We start from the raw sequence: 14884 nt of genomic DNA on the forward strand, positions 1-14884 counted from the left end.
CTTTTGGACCACTTAACCACTTTTGAATAGTTAATGCTTTCAGACCAGTACTGAAAGTTTATACTTGAGCAGCACTCAGCAGCCTTTGGAAAAGGCATTTCAAATATGGAGCTATGAAGCTGAAGTCATGGAACTGCAATAATATGGCAGCACAGGAAAGTGCGGGAGGGGACTGGAGGTTGGTGTCATCTGGATTTTTATGACTGTCAGGACAGACTAATTCTCTTAGAAAATCTTAGGTCTTCAACTTGCTCACCAGGCATCTAGCTTATTCAAATATTCTTGCTTATATAATTAGATGTGGTTTGAATTACAGTTTTAGATGAAATCTGAAAGCAATACATAGATTAAGGTGTTTTCTCAGATGGGTTAACATGAAATAGAGTGGGCAGAAGAGCAGTAGTGAGTTATGAGTATAGTCTCTTAATATGATAGTGTAGAACCAACAAGATCAATTTTGAAGACATAAAATGGATTTCTAATGTACTAATTTCTCATGAACAAAATTAGAATTTATCAAGTTTCTCTTTGCTGCTCTTAAATAAAGGGCTCTCTGGAGGCATAATGCAAATAGGTAATCTCATAAACCATTCTCAGAAGTCATATTGCTTCTGGAGGGGCACCATGTTTAGTTCTCTGGCCTATGGACCATACTACATCTTTGAGTAACTGACCAGGTTTAGCAGAAACTGCATTCAAACACAAATGTGCAAGAATTTAATCTGTTCAGTAGTACCTGATTTTATCATCCCAATTTTGCTAAAGGAATGACCTTATTCAAAGAAGTTAGGCACAAACATAAACGTCTGTGAGACAGAGGCTTTGGGGAGATTTGTAATGGAAGAACATTAAAACTGTAGTAAACACTAAGCTTAATATCAGCAAACAATTCAGAGACATAAGTAAAATGTTAATTTTGTTTTCTACTACATATACTATTTATGCCTGTGTTTGTACGTATCAAAGCAATTTCACATCTCTGAAAAAACTTTTCTGCAATCAAAACTTTTTCCTAAAGTAACACCTGTAATATTTACAGCACAAACATTTCTGTAAACTCTAGTAATGAGATTCTGAAACAGGAGAGATGAAGGATAAAGTATAATTGCTTTTTTGACTCCAGAGATTCTTGGATAAATTTTAACATCTGGCACCATACTATATCCTGAAAGACCTACAAGCTTTCATGGGAGAAGCGCTGTCATGATTCTATAAAGCCAGGACACATTTTTGATAGCTGGCTTATTTTTGATTGCTTTTATTTCTGTTAAAATGAGGTACTTCTTAAGTTGTTTGCTTTACATAAATTCCTGTGATACCCTAGAAATAGTTGTATTCAAAGGTAGATAAGCTTTTCTTGCTTTTTGTAAATATAAAATACATAACTTGCCTTGCTGGAAAGATTAATGATTAAAAATTAATTTTTCATAATGCCTAGTAATCTGTCCTCTGAACCTACCATCCTGAGAGTGGTCTATTACTTTCAGATAAGCGGTCTCTCATACTAGGTGCTTATTCTTATACAACTGTTATAGATACGTTGGCTGGTTAACTAAACCTTGGAAGATAATTCTTACTGGGACTTTGAAAGTTGTGTTATCTTTTTCTCCTTTTATGACTCAATCATCTGTTTCCAGGAGGTCATAATCTATTACATCTTCCCTTCATATTAAAGGGTATCATACTAATATGTTAATACATGAAATGTGTTATCTCTCTACAATTATGAGATTAATTTATTTTTGTTTGGTTTTACTGTCATTTGCCTATGATCTCACAGTTACGCTCTGGTAATGTATTAACTTAGCATAAACCTCTGATTAATCTAAATTTCAGACAACTGCAGAATTTAACCTGTGATAAAAACGAGGTTTCTCTGAGTCATGCAGAACTAAATGGTCCTTCATTAGGGGATGGATTTATTTTTGCAGCAGAACAAAATAAGTATTTTAGTACTAATATTTCTGGATAGGAAAATCTGCTGTGCACAGCCTCTTCCTTTTTGGCTCCTGTGACTTTCCAAAGAAAATTTTCATCTTGTTTCTTTTTTTTTTTTTTTTCCTTTTTCACTCTGTTCTCACACTCCTATTCCCTGAACCCTTCTACCAATATGAGGGCTCCTTGGTGACTGTTATGAGTTAATGCGTTGGAAAATGTAATACTAATGGACATATCTCAAGATCGCAGATCTTGTCTGCTGAACATAACTTTTGTTATGAGAAAAAAATGATTTTTTTTAAAGAACATTTAAAAAAATGTAAAATAAAAAAGAAGTCCTATCTTTCATATGCACAAGGGACACCCCGGCCCCCCCGCCCCCAAGATCAAATCCTGTCATTCCTGGATGAAAAGAGAATGTGGAGGCTGGTGTCATTTAAATATTTTATTCCTTACATGTACGTCCTGTTTCTTGTGAACTGTGAGTGGGAAGTGTGTAGGGACTACAATACTCCTTGGATAATGTTACGATAGCTATGAAACTATTTTTTTCAGGATTTGAATCTATTTAATTCCTTGGAATGGGTTATAGGATAAAAAGTCCTGTAGAATTACGTGTACCTCTAGGCATCCTACATAATGAATAAATAAATAAATAAAAATAAATGTAGTACTAATCACTTAAAAAATAAACCCAAACAGTGGAGGTCTACATGAATATCTGCAATAATATAATTGAACATTTCTTTCTGATTCTGAACCAAATAAGGATTACCATAAGAGTGACGAGGACTGTATGGAGATTTCTAATAGTAAGATAGAAAAGATTATATCACAGGCTAAAGAATAAGTTCAGATATCTAGCAGTGAAGTTTTAAAGGACTTTCTCTAATTTTGCTTTTTTTTTAAAAACAAGATTTATTTATTGTTATGTCTAGTATGGTTCATTATAATTTTGAAATTAATTGTTATTTTTACAGTTTATAATTTCTCAGCTTTCCAGTAAGAACAGGTATAGTTTTATCATTTTAGAGTTACTGAAGAGTATTAGATGGTGGTAACTACTGCATTTGCTACTATTATTCCAGTCCAGCATTCATTAATAAAAAAAACCAATAATGTAAGCATTTAATGGTGTTTGTTATCAAATACAAAGGAAGCAGACATTAATAATAGATCTCAAAATCTCAAGTCCTGCTTTCAATTAAACAATGGAATTTTCCATATGTTAATTCAAACGGCATGAGACTCATTTTCTTCCTGATTAAAAATATATATTGTGGGCAATTTCAGCCTCATTCAGAGCCAACCAAAGAAAATTGAAAGAACTGCTAAGTACTAGCCTCTTGATTGGCTCATCAATGAAGGTTCAGCTCTACATGATGTTATTCATATTTCCTGGTGAAGACAGATTACTGTGATAAAATATCAATTTCTGACGGCATATTTTGAGATAGTGTAGGCTTACATGTGACATTATATTGTGACCTGTTTTCTATTGAAATAGTAGAACTGAAGCCTTTCTTTTTTCTGTCTAGCCTTTAAAATTGGTGCCTTTAAAATTAGCTAAGTAGGTGTTCACATTTCTAAATGAATAATGTTAAAAAAAAAATCAGTGCAAAGCTTTGTATATACAATCCAAAATATTAATTTCTAAGGGCTTACATATTAAATAGAGACTTTATATGATGTTTGAAAGAATATTCCAGTTTTGTTCTCGACTGGAGTTCTTAAAAACAAGCAAGCAAACAAATCTAACTCCATCCAGTTTAATAAATCTTACCAGGAAGGTCTATCTCCAAAACAAAGACTTCAAATATTAATTTTTCTATCTCTGACAAAGATAGTAATTTTTTTTTTTTTTTGTTTGGTAACATGTCTCACAGGATCCCCTATCATTAGCAACTGGGTGTTGCTAAAAAATGCGCATTAACAAAAAAGGACTAGCTAAGTGATACTACAGTTATTGAAAATGTAATGCTAGAAGTTTAGTTCCTTTTATTAGTTTCTAGCCCTTGAGTCAGACAAACAGATTTATATTTTTTCTAAGATTAATCACTACAGTTCAGATATAGAGTATGAACTAATTATATATTCACAACCCATTTTATTTCCTTAGATCAGGCAATTTCAGCTATTGAAGTATGTCACATACCCATGTTGAGCCAGCAGTGACACCAAAGTTTTTTTCTGAAAGTGACTAAATTGGTCTAGATGAACCACAGTTTTTTGAGAATCTGAGATTATGTCAAACCAAGATTTGAGAACATTAGCATGTGGGAATTCAGATTTCACCTCCTTTCCCCCCTACTTTCATTCATCTAAATCCTCATAATCACAGGAAATTGTGAAAGAAAAAACCATTAGGACAGAAGGAACATAAAACAAATTCTACAAATCACAAAGTGCTAAAAGTTTTCCTCTAGCCCATAAGAAATTTAAGAAATGCATTGCAAGCAACAACATCAAATACATTGCATAGAACAGGAGGGGTCAAGACCGCTGTTGATTTCCTATATCTCTACATCAACAGGAAATTAATTTATATAAATATGTGAATGATCCTGTCATAATATCATATATTATTCAGGTATGCAAGAAAACAAACCAAATCATTTATCAACACCAAATAAATAATATCTCAAGAACTATCTAAATAACCTTGTAGTTGTTCTTGGGGTAGGGAAGGGTCTTTCTTGATTTGACTTCATATTTGGGATTGGTTAGTTATCAGCAAGAGATGTTGCAAGCAAATGGAGAACCTTAGGAGAATCAGTGCACTGTTAATAACAATGCATCCTTACACTTGCCTATTAAGGCAAAAAGGACCCCAGAAATGAATCTGCAAAAAAACCCTTCTGTTTCCTATGGTAATTATTGGAATTGTTGAAACAAGAAAGTCACACAAAATGATGGAGACAAAACATATACAATCGTTAAAATAAAAATATTTATTTTGGCTACATTCAGGTTTGATATCAAAAGATGCTTATCTGAACTTTATAATTCTACGATCATCAAAATCTTCTCCATAAACTTTCATAAAATCATACAATTATAGAATGGTTTGGGTTGGAAGGGACCTTTAAATGTCATCCAGTTCAACCCCTCCTGTGATAAGCAGGGACATCTTCAACTAGATCAGGTTGCTCAGAGCCCCGTCCGACCTGACCTTGAATATTTGCAGGGATGAGGCATCTACCACCTCTCTGGGCAACCTGTTCCACCATTGTGGATGTAACAATCTTTTAAAAAAATATTCAATATTAATTTTAACATTTTTGTGTTATATGTTAATTATGTTTTGTATATGTGTATACAATATATTATATTATCGCATTTATGTTTATATAGAAATATAATTTCTTTTTTATTTATTTGATTTAACAATCAAAACATAGTATGATATGTTATTATATGTTAATAATAAGTTAAACAAAAAATTAATATTAATTATAACAGTAAAAACTGTTACATGACTGTAACGCCAGTGTTTCACCACCCTCATTGTAAAAAACTTCTTCCTTATATCTAGTCTAAATGTAGCCTCTTTTAGTTTAAAACCATTACCCTTAGTCCTATCGCAGTAGGCCCTGTTAAAGTCTGTCCCCATCTTTCTTATAAGCCCCACTGAAGTACTGAAAGGTCACAATAAGGTCTCTCCAGAGCCTTCTCTTCTCCAGGTGGAACACCCCCAACACTCTCAGCCCTTTCTCACAGGAAAGGTGTTCCGTCCCCTAATCATTATTGATCCAGGCCCTCCTCTGGACCCACTCTTGTCTTTCCTGTGCTGAGGGCTCCAGAGCTGGACGCAGCACTGCAGGTGGGGTCTCACCAGAGCGGGGTAGAGGGGCAGAATCACCCGCCTCAACCTGGTGGACACACTTCTTTTGTTGTAGCCCAGATAGTATTTTAGCAAATACTAGCCGAGAGCAATTAAACTGATTGTCCCCACAGTCCTGCATATAGGCTTATCTGAAAATTTACTTCATGATTGTAAATATTTTTTTCTTATTGTGTCTGGAAATATATTCATAATCAATTTGTAGCTGTTTGCTTTGCACAAGCATTATCTTTCAATTTAATTAGTTCTTTCTCACTTCTTCCAAAGCCCCAAACGTTTAGCTTAGCAAAATTGAATGACTCCTCATATAAACAAGTCAAGTCCTTTAACCTCTTTTCATAAGCTTGGTTTTCCATTACTGTAATTATTTTGGCATTTTGCTGAACCTGTTTCAATTTAAGTTCGTTAATGTAGGTAACCAAAACTGTGCATTACATTCTTTATGAAGTCTTCACTCTATTTTTTAGAGTGTTATGAATATAGAAGTGTTTCCCCCCGCCCCCATCTGTCTTTTCTGTTGCTTCCTAGAAGTGTGGTGCTTTTTTAAAAGGTTTGTTACACTGTTAGCTCAAAACCATCTTGTAGCATTTGAGATAGGAAAAGAAGTGGTAGTCAAACTGAAGCAAAGGACACCTAGCTTCACCTACAGGAAACCACTAATGCAACATTAGAATAAATGGTTTAGAGGAGGCTGTGGAACAAAAGAATTTCAAGAACAGCTTAGAAAAATATCTGTCAGGAATTTTTTAAGTTTAATTCATCTGCTTGCTAGTGGGAGAATAGACTACGTGACTGCTTAAAGACCCTTTCGTTGTTAAGGCTCTGTAACAAAATATATTTCTATATCGTCTCAGTAAGTGTTTATGAATCATGTGTTTTATTATTTACAGCAGCAAGTACTATTCTTAATTTTGAAGTAAATTCTATTGGAAATTACTCTTCTCAATCCTTGAGAAACCAGGGTGAAATTATCTATACTTAATCTGAAAGATATACTGTTACAAGTGCCCACAATTGTATTTTTCTGTTACAAACATGATAATCAGATTTCTGACTTTACAGGATTTTTCCGTCCATACATCTCTTTGTTAATACATAATTCTTCTAACATTTGTAGTAGATGTGATCTAATGAGGGTCGCAGTCCTTTTCCTTGTTTTATGTATGGGCTGTGCCCCATTTGTATGTTCCCAGAGCTGCCCAGTGTCCTAGTTTCAACTGGGACAGAGTTAATTTTCTTCCTAGTAGCTAGTATAGGGCTATGTTTAGGATTTGTGCTAAAAACAGTGTTGATAACGTGGAAATGTTTTAGTTGTTGCTGAGCAGTGCTTACACTAGTCAAGGACTTTTTCAGCTTCCCATGCTCTGCCAGGGGCACAAGAAGCTGGGAGGGGGCACAGCCAGGACAGCTGATCCCAACTGACCAAAGGTATATCCCACACCGTATGGCGTCATGCTCAGCATATAAAGCTGAGGGAAGAAGGAGGAAGAGGGGACGTTTGGAGTGATGGCATTTGTCTCCCCAAGCAACCATTATGTGTGATGGAGCCCTGCTTTCCTGGAGATGGCTGAGCACCTGCCTGCCCATGGGAAGTGGTGAATGAATTCCCTGTTTTGCTTTGCTTGCATGTGTGGCTTTTGCTTTACTATTAAACTGTCTTTATCTCAACCCACAAGTCTTCTCACTTTTACTCTTCCATTTCTCTCCCCCATCCCACCGAGGGGGGAGTGAGCGACCAGGTGGCTGTGTGGTGCTTAGTTGCTGACTGGGCCAAACCACGACATCTGGGCACACTGTGATAGATATTCCTATCACCACCCCAGAACCTTTTCCACAGAGCTGCTCCATTCCTCCAGCCTCGTTGGTCCATCTGAATCGCAACCCTGCCCTCAAGCATATCAACTGATCACCTCAGTTTGATGTCATCTGCAAACCTGATGGGCATGCTCTCCATTACATCTTTTAGTTTGCTGATGAAGGCTTTAAACATAAGAGGACCCAGGATAAACTCCTGTAGTATGACTTTTGTTAGAAGCATCTTGGTAGAGTACAACCCATTATCATCTGGGTCCAACCACCAAAATATATTATTACCCATCTAATTGTTCACTTAACCACTGTAATATCCTAATTTTTTCCACAGGAATCTTATGGGAGAGAGTGTCAAAAACATTGCTGAAGTCAAGGTATTGGACATGCACTCCTATCTTCTCACCTACACATCCAGTCATTTTATCATAGAAGGCAGTCAAGTTGGTCAGGTACAATATAACTTTGATAAACCCATGTTGACTGTTCCCAGTCACCTTCTCCTTCCTGGGCTTCAAGGATACTCACTCATGTACAATGAGTTTTTCAGGAATGAAATTGGGACTGTCTGGCCTGTAGTTGCCCAGATTGACCTTCTGGCCTTCTGAAGTTGACTGTGAACATTTGCTTTGTTCTATTTGTAAGAAATATCTTCCAATCTTCATAGATTTTCAGAGATAATGGAGGGTGGTCTTGTGAGGACATTGGGCATATCTGCCTTAGGTGCGGTCTGTCAGGTTCCTTGGACTTTCAGTTAATTCATGACTTGATCTCATACACTGTTATTGTCTTTCTTCCTTGAACTCTGCCTCCAGGCACAGATTTCACATAATTGTTCCAATTTTGTTAACTCTAAAATAATTTTTTTTTAATAAAATATTTGCAGTCATGAAATGTACTCATTAACAAAATACTTAATCCAGCACAGGACTCCTAGCCTGGACGTTCCCCAGACATTTAATTTTAGTTCACCAAAGCATGCTTTGTGGTATGTTCTGAAGGGTCATCATCACAAGATTAGAAGTTTTTTCTTGCTCATGAAGCCCTCTGCTTCAGGAGGAAGATTTTCACTTGCAGCATTTCATGTTCATTCCATTATATTCTTACAGCCTTAGCGAAGTACCTGGGACCCCTAATTTCTGTCTCCGTTTTACAAGACCCTTGTTATTTTTCAGAAAGCCATTCTGATATCAACTGAGGCTCCAAGTGAGTGATGGTGAAGCAACTCTCATTAGTTGTCTGTGTTCTCAGTGAAAGAGAGGGTTATGTGACATAAGAGGATTTAACGGCACCGAAAATCCCCAATGTAAGTTCCATAGACTCTTGGGGAGAAAGGAGGAACATAACTTAAATGAACAAGTTATCTTTTGACTGTCTGGGAAATTATGAGATTATGTTGAGTGGATTTCTTCCGGTCAAGGCAGCAAATAAAATTTCATTGACACATTTCCAGGATTAGACATGTCTTGCTACCATTGGCTGTGTTCACTTATGCCCTTGCTTTTACTTGTAATTTTTGCAGTATTGGCTCATGATATTCTTTTTGTTAGAGCTGAAGTCAAAAAGGCTTTGAACATTTAAATGTTTTCTGTCTCATTCAGTAACTTACCTCATAAAGGAACGCCTCAGCACTTCCTTTAATCTCTTTTTAACTTATACTGTGCTTAGAGAACATTTTATTCCTATTAATATTCTCTGCTAGTTTTAACTCCTTATGTTTTCTGAATTTGCACCTTATGTGCTTTTATTGTTCTTTCCTAGAGCATTTTGTTATGTTACTTTTTCCACTTTTTCTATGATTGCCTTTTGCTTTTCAGATTATTAAAGAATTTTTCATTTAACTACATTGGTTTCTGACCTCCTAATCTTACCTTTCCTTTGTATGTGGATAATTTACCTCAAAATTTTTAATATTGTCTTTTTTAGAAATATCCCTTTTCTATCCCTTTTCCTTTAGATTATTTTCTTCACAAATGAGCTCTCAGGGTTGTTCAAGCCCACTTTCCTGAGGTACACAAAATGCATTTTCTTTACTTTCTTCATCCCTTTTGCTTATTTTTCTCTCTGTCTTCAAATTGTAAATCATTATGCAGAATTAACTCTAAAAATTTTGTGAGCTGATTCTTGTACTTTTTGCAATAAAAAGTCATCCACAATGTGTTCCAAGGACTCACCTGATACTTCCAGTCCTGTGATAATATTTTTTCAACATGTACTAGATAGTTAAAGTCTTCCAAACTTGATTGCTTTTCAATCAATAGTTGGTGTTTCTCTTCTGCTAAATTTGACTTCAAAATTTTCATTTGAACTTTGAAATTTTCCAAATGAACTTCCTGGATTGTGCAAACCCAGGAAGTTAGGAAGCTTAGTTGGCATTTCTAGCACTATTTTCTCTGTAGGTCTTGCTGCATTTCCTGTTTGTATTTCCTTTACCTCCATGCTGGGCCAATTTATACTAGACTTAATATCTTGCCACAAACAGGCAAAATAACATTAAGCACAACAAAAATACATATAACAACTACAAAACATTCCTCAACTTTCCAGAAAGCATTCATTACCATGTGTAGAGTAAAACAGATTACCAGAAGACTTCAAGATGTTAATAAAAAGCACTTTGAAGGAATTTGTAGTCATGTACAATTTTGGAGTGAGTGGCTTTACAAGCACCGCCAGTTACTGGCTATTACAATCACTAAGGCTTCCATATTTTTTGCAATATTTCTCTTTAAAAATACATCACTCACATATTTCATCTTTACAAAGACTGTTATATATTCCAAATTTTTGCACTGTAGATTTACTGGTAGTGTTCCATTAAAGATGAAAGAAAACTGACTGATGTATCTAAACACATGACTCTTGTACCATTTTAAATACCTGTAGGCCATTAATTCCTTATGCTCTTCAGCTCTCATTCTAGGATAGCACAGTTATTTACTGGGATGTATTTGCCAACCCAGTAGAAATAGCTGAGATATTCTAGTGCGTCTAGAATGGCACTGGATGCCAGCTCTTAAGTGACTGAGTTACACTCATTTTTTCAGGTTATCGTACGGCTATTCTCCTTTTAGCTGACATGCATTGCTAATATATCAAGCTTCATTTAGAACTCCTTCAATTATCTTTCACATTTCTGGACAGTTGTGTTTTCTCTTAGTTTCTTTCAGTTGTTCCATTCATCAGTAAGCAGTCATTCAGGAAAAAAAAAAATTGTTTGCTAGACACTTTTGCTATGTACTGAGTTTTAACTTCAGTGTTTGCCTTTACACATGTGAACACAAGAAGTTTCCCACGGATTAGAAAGTTGCAGAAGGAGATGCTAATTCAGGAGAGCATGTAAGTCTGGCACTTTCCTTGGTCCATCTCCTTTTAACACCCCCAGCATCTACAACTGTTGGAACAGGGATTCTAAAAGGTATGACTGTGCCTAATCCCTTTATCATCTGTTCATGGACTTCTTGTTAATAAACCTGCTGATATCTCTGCAGCTTCCTGTGGCAATAAATTCTGGAAGTTCACTATCTGCTGGGAAGAAAAAACTTCTTTCTCATATTTGTTCTCAACTGTCTCTCACAAGTTTCAATACATGCAATAAGTTCTGGTATTCTGTCTTTTGATAAATTATGATTCTTCATTCTTCCTATCCATCACCTTCATGTTTTTAGAAGTCTTGATCCCTCAGCCGCCTTCTCTTCAAATTTAAGAATATCAGATATTTTTTCTCTCTTGTAAAGTAGTACTGCTATCCGCTTGTTTGCTGCTCTCCTCTTTACATTCTTTAACTCCAGTCTACTCCATTTTATCCCTCTTGAGATGCATAGAACAAACCTTTACACAGTACCAAATAAATCAGTCCAACAAGGTTTTTATAGTGAGGTCCTCTCTTTTGTTGTCTCTTCCTGTGGATGCACAACATTTTGCTACCTTTCTTTGTTAGCTTGCACACATTAAGACAATGACTTCAAAGGACCTTAGGATCTCTTACCTGAGCTGTAACTACTAGGCATAACTGACAGAGTCCTATGAAATACTTTGCAAACCATACTTTGTAGTAAGGATACATGACAGTTACGGATTGCAAGTATGAACTATGTGGAGGAAAAAAAACCTAATGATAATTTTTTAACAGAGTTTAAGTAACTGGTTTTAAACATTCTTAGAACTTGTGAACAAATATTATTACTGGAATTGTTGTTTTAGAGTTATAATTTCTGGCTCTTTCCAGAGAATACATAGGTTGACCCATTTACTTAAGCCTAATTTCAAGGGGTAGAAACATATAGACATATGTAAGTCTAATGGTAAGAGAAGATGAGCATTGGGAAATGTTTAAGTGTCTGAATACACCTTCTTTTAAGTGTGTAAGTGTGTGATGTCATATAAGGATAATTTAAGGTTACAAAGATCTGGTATTAAAACTTTAATGAAATGAGTCTGGAAAGATCATGCATCATTAAGGACATCTGTCATATGGTGAGCGTGTGAAATCCTTGCCGAGTGGCATGCTGGAAATGAAATACACTAACAATGTGTTCCAGAAAGAAAAATGGGACAAAAGCTAAGTGAAATGTGGGGTAAAGCCAGAAAAGGACCCTTCCACATTAGTATCTTCAAAACAACATGTGGAGGATTGGTACTTTGGCAAAGAAATATATACTTCACATAGATTCATTCTCTGATACTCCAATCTTTTGAGGCAGAAAGAAGTCTTTGATTTTACTGATTTCTGTGATATGGGAGAAGAGTGATCAGTTCAACTAAAAGAAAAAGCTATGGAATATTACTATATTAGGTAATATATTTTTTTCCTCAAAACAAAATAACAATAAATATAGTAAAATAGTAATGTTTAGTTTTACAGACATTCAGAAAATGTTCATGAAAATTAAATCTTTACAGAACATTTTCCACCTGGAAAACCTTTTAATAAAACTTTTGATCAACAAAAATGCTGACTACTTCTAGTATATTGGACATGAGCTGGCAATGTGTGCCTGCAACCCAGAAAGCCAGTTGTATCCTGGGCTGCATACAAAGAAACCTGGCCAGCAGGTCAAGGGAGGTGATTCTGCCCCTCTACTCCACTCTCGTGAGACCCCACCTGGAGTGCTGCATCCAGCTCTGGGTTCCCCAGAACAGGAAGAGCACAGACCTGTTAGAGTGGGTCCAGAGGAGGGTCACAAAATTGATCAGTGGGCTGGAGCACCTCTCCGCTGAGGAAAGGCTGAGAGAATTGAGGGTTTTCAGCCTGGAGAAGAAAAAGCTCTGGGGAGACACTTTATTTTGTCCTTTCGATATATGAAGGAGGCTTAAAAGAAAGAGAGATACTGAGGCCTGTAGTGACAGGACAAGGAGCAATGGTTTTAAAGTGAAAAAGGGTACATTTAGTTTGGACAAAAGGAAGGAATTTTTTTTAAAAATTAGGGTGCTGGGACACTAGAACAGGTTGCCCGGAGAAGTTGTGAAAGCCCCATTGGAAATGTTCAAAGTCAGGCTAGATGGGGCTTTGAGCAATCTGATCTAGTGAAAGATGCCTTTGCCCCCAGCATGGGGGTTGGACTAGATGATCTCTGAAGGTCCCTTCCAACCCATACCATTCTATAAGGCACAGTGTAGGGAGGGACTGAATAGGAAATCCTGAGTAAAATCTTTGGGACAACTAGTGGAACTTTAAAAATAAAACATTTCTAACTTGCTGAAGCAATGATGAATGTGAAATTGTTAAAGATAATTATCTCAAAGCAGTTCTAATGATCATATAGAACTGAAAATTATCACTCATTTTGTGGGCTACACCATTACATACCCATGTTGTAGTAATGTATAGTTCAGCAACATACAGTGCTGGCAGAGTATTGATCTTGGAAAGTCAGGAGGTCTGACGTGAAATATAGAACTACTAAAGTTTGAGGGTAAAATACAGGCTTGTGTTCAAACTTGATTAATAGATCAATTTTTTAAAATACAAAAGCAATTATTCTAATGAGCGTAGACTTAATGAATTAATATCCTTTGGCAACGTGCCAGCCGGAAATGGAGAGACAAGTAAGTTTATGCCAAATTAATTGTCCTTTCCTTCTGAGTCAGGGAAATAAAAAGTGAGGTGTCACTTTTAGTAAAATGAAAAATGAAGATCACCAAAAGTTGTTTTGGTTTTCTGTTTTATTTTGTTTTGTAAGATATTCAGACAGCTGTAGCTCTTAATTGTTGAAATAAAACCTCCTGTATTCAAAACCAGAAAAAAATCCGTTATGTCAACAGAAGGAAAACAGGTGCTGTGCAAAAATAACAACAGAACTTGAAGAACCTACACATAAATGAATTAATATATTATGGACAAACAGAACAACTGTCAAAAACAGAGCAAAAGTAAGTTGCTTGTACTTTAAAATGTTCCAATATTTTCTGCCATGGTGTGTAACAGTACAGAATAGATGGTACAGAAGATAAGTTGCTGTATGTTTTAATTAGATATAGAGCCAGAATACAAATGGAGTGCACACCCCGACCTATAACCATGAAACATTCCTTAAGTTACATCTATTTTGTAAGATAAAAAGAACAAATATTAGTTCCTGGCTCTGAAATCAAGGAGTACAGACTTGCTTACATCAACACCATGTTCCTTTATTGGTAGATATAGAATTAGCCTAGACATAGCCACTGAATTTTGATTGTTGCTAAAGTCAAAGGTCTGGGTAAGTTGCAAATTAAACTTCACCATTTTGCTTGTGCTTGTCTGTTGCTTTCTCCACACAGATTTAATTTGGAAGCACGAAACCAGTATCGTCATTGCTGTCAGACTTCCACTTGTCATGACAGATGGGAGGTGTCACGGGAGGTGAGGACATTTGGAGAACAGCTTCATGACCCAAGTATGACTCATAGTTGCTTGTTGCATACAGACAAATTGTCACATATGATAGTTTTTTAGAAGTCTTCACAAATGTGACTTCACTTACTGTCATTTTTTCACCCTCACATTCCCTATTTTCTGCTGGTGTCCAAAAAGCAATAATTAACACCAATGAAATTCAGCAGGACTGGTTAAATAGAAGTGAGAAAAGAATTTGAGTTATTTTATACTTTTTGTATTTGCAATAGAGTGGTTTAGGAAAAAAAAGTGCTATTTTCCCTTTGTTCTCTGAGCTATTTTTCATGTATAAGTCAGGACAGAAGTGGTTACTGGCAAAAAATTCCAATCTGGATTCTTATGTTCCTGATACATTTATGACTATTAGCAGTTATGTAGGAAATACTACTTCACTCTTTCAAACCTTATAGGCCTAT

General features: G+C 35.8%; 1 long non-coding RNA gene across 1 annotated transcript in view; it reads left to right on the forward strand.

Annotated features, from left to right (window-relative positions):
* Positions 1-14663, forward strand: part of LOC135316653 (uncharacterized) — a 28931-nt gene extending 14268 nt beyond the window's left edge. Inside the window, exons 2-4 of the long non-coding RNA XR_010375901.1 lie at positions 7926-8043; positions 8767-8897; positions 14354-14663. This is a non-coding gene — a long non-coding RNA (uncharacterized LOC135316653). The remainder of the gene's footprint in view (positions 1-7925; positions 8044-8766; positions 8898-14353) is intronic.
* The last annotated feature ends 221 nt before the right edge of the window (positions 14664-14884 follow it).

The sequence above is a fragment of the Phalacrocorax carbo genome, chromosome 1, assembly GCF_963921805.1.
Source record: "Phalacrocorax carbo chromosome 1, bPhaCar2.1, whole genome shotgun sequence".
Taxonomy (NCBI): domain Eukaryota; kingdom Metazoa; phylum Chordata; class Aves; order Suliformes; family Phalacrocoracidae; genus Phalacrocorax; species Phalacrocorax carbo.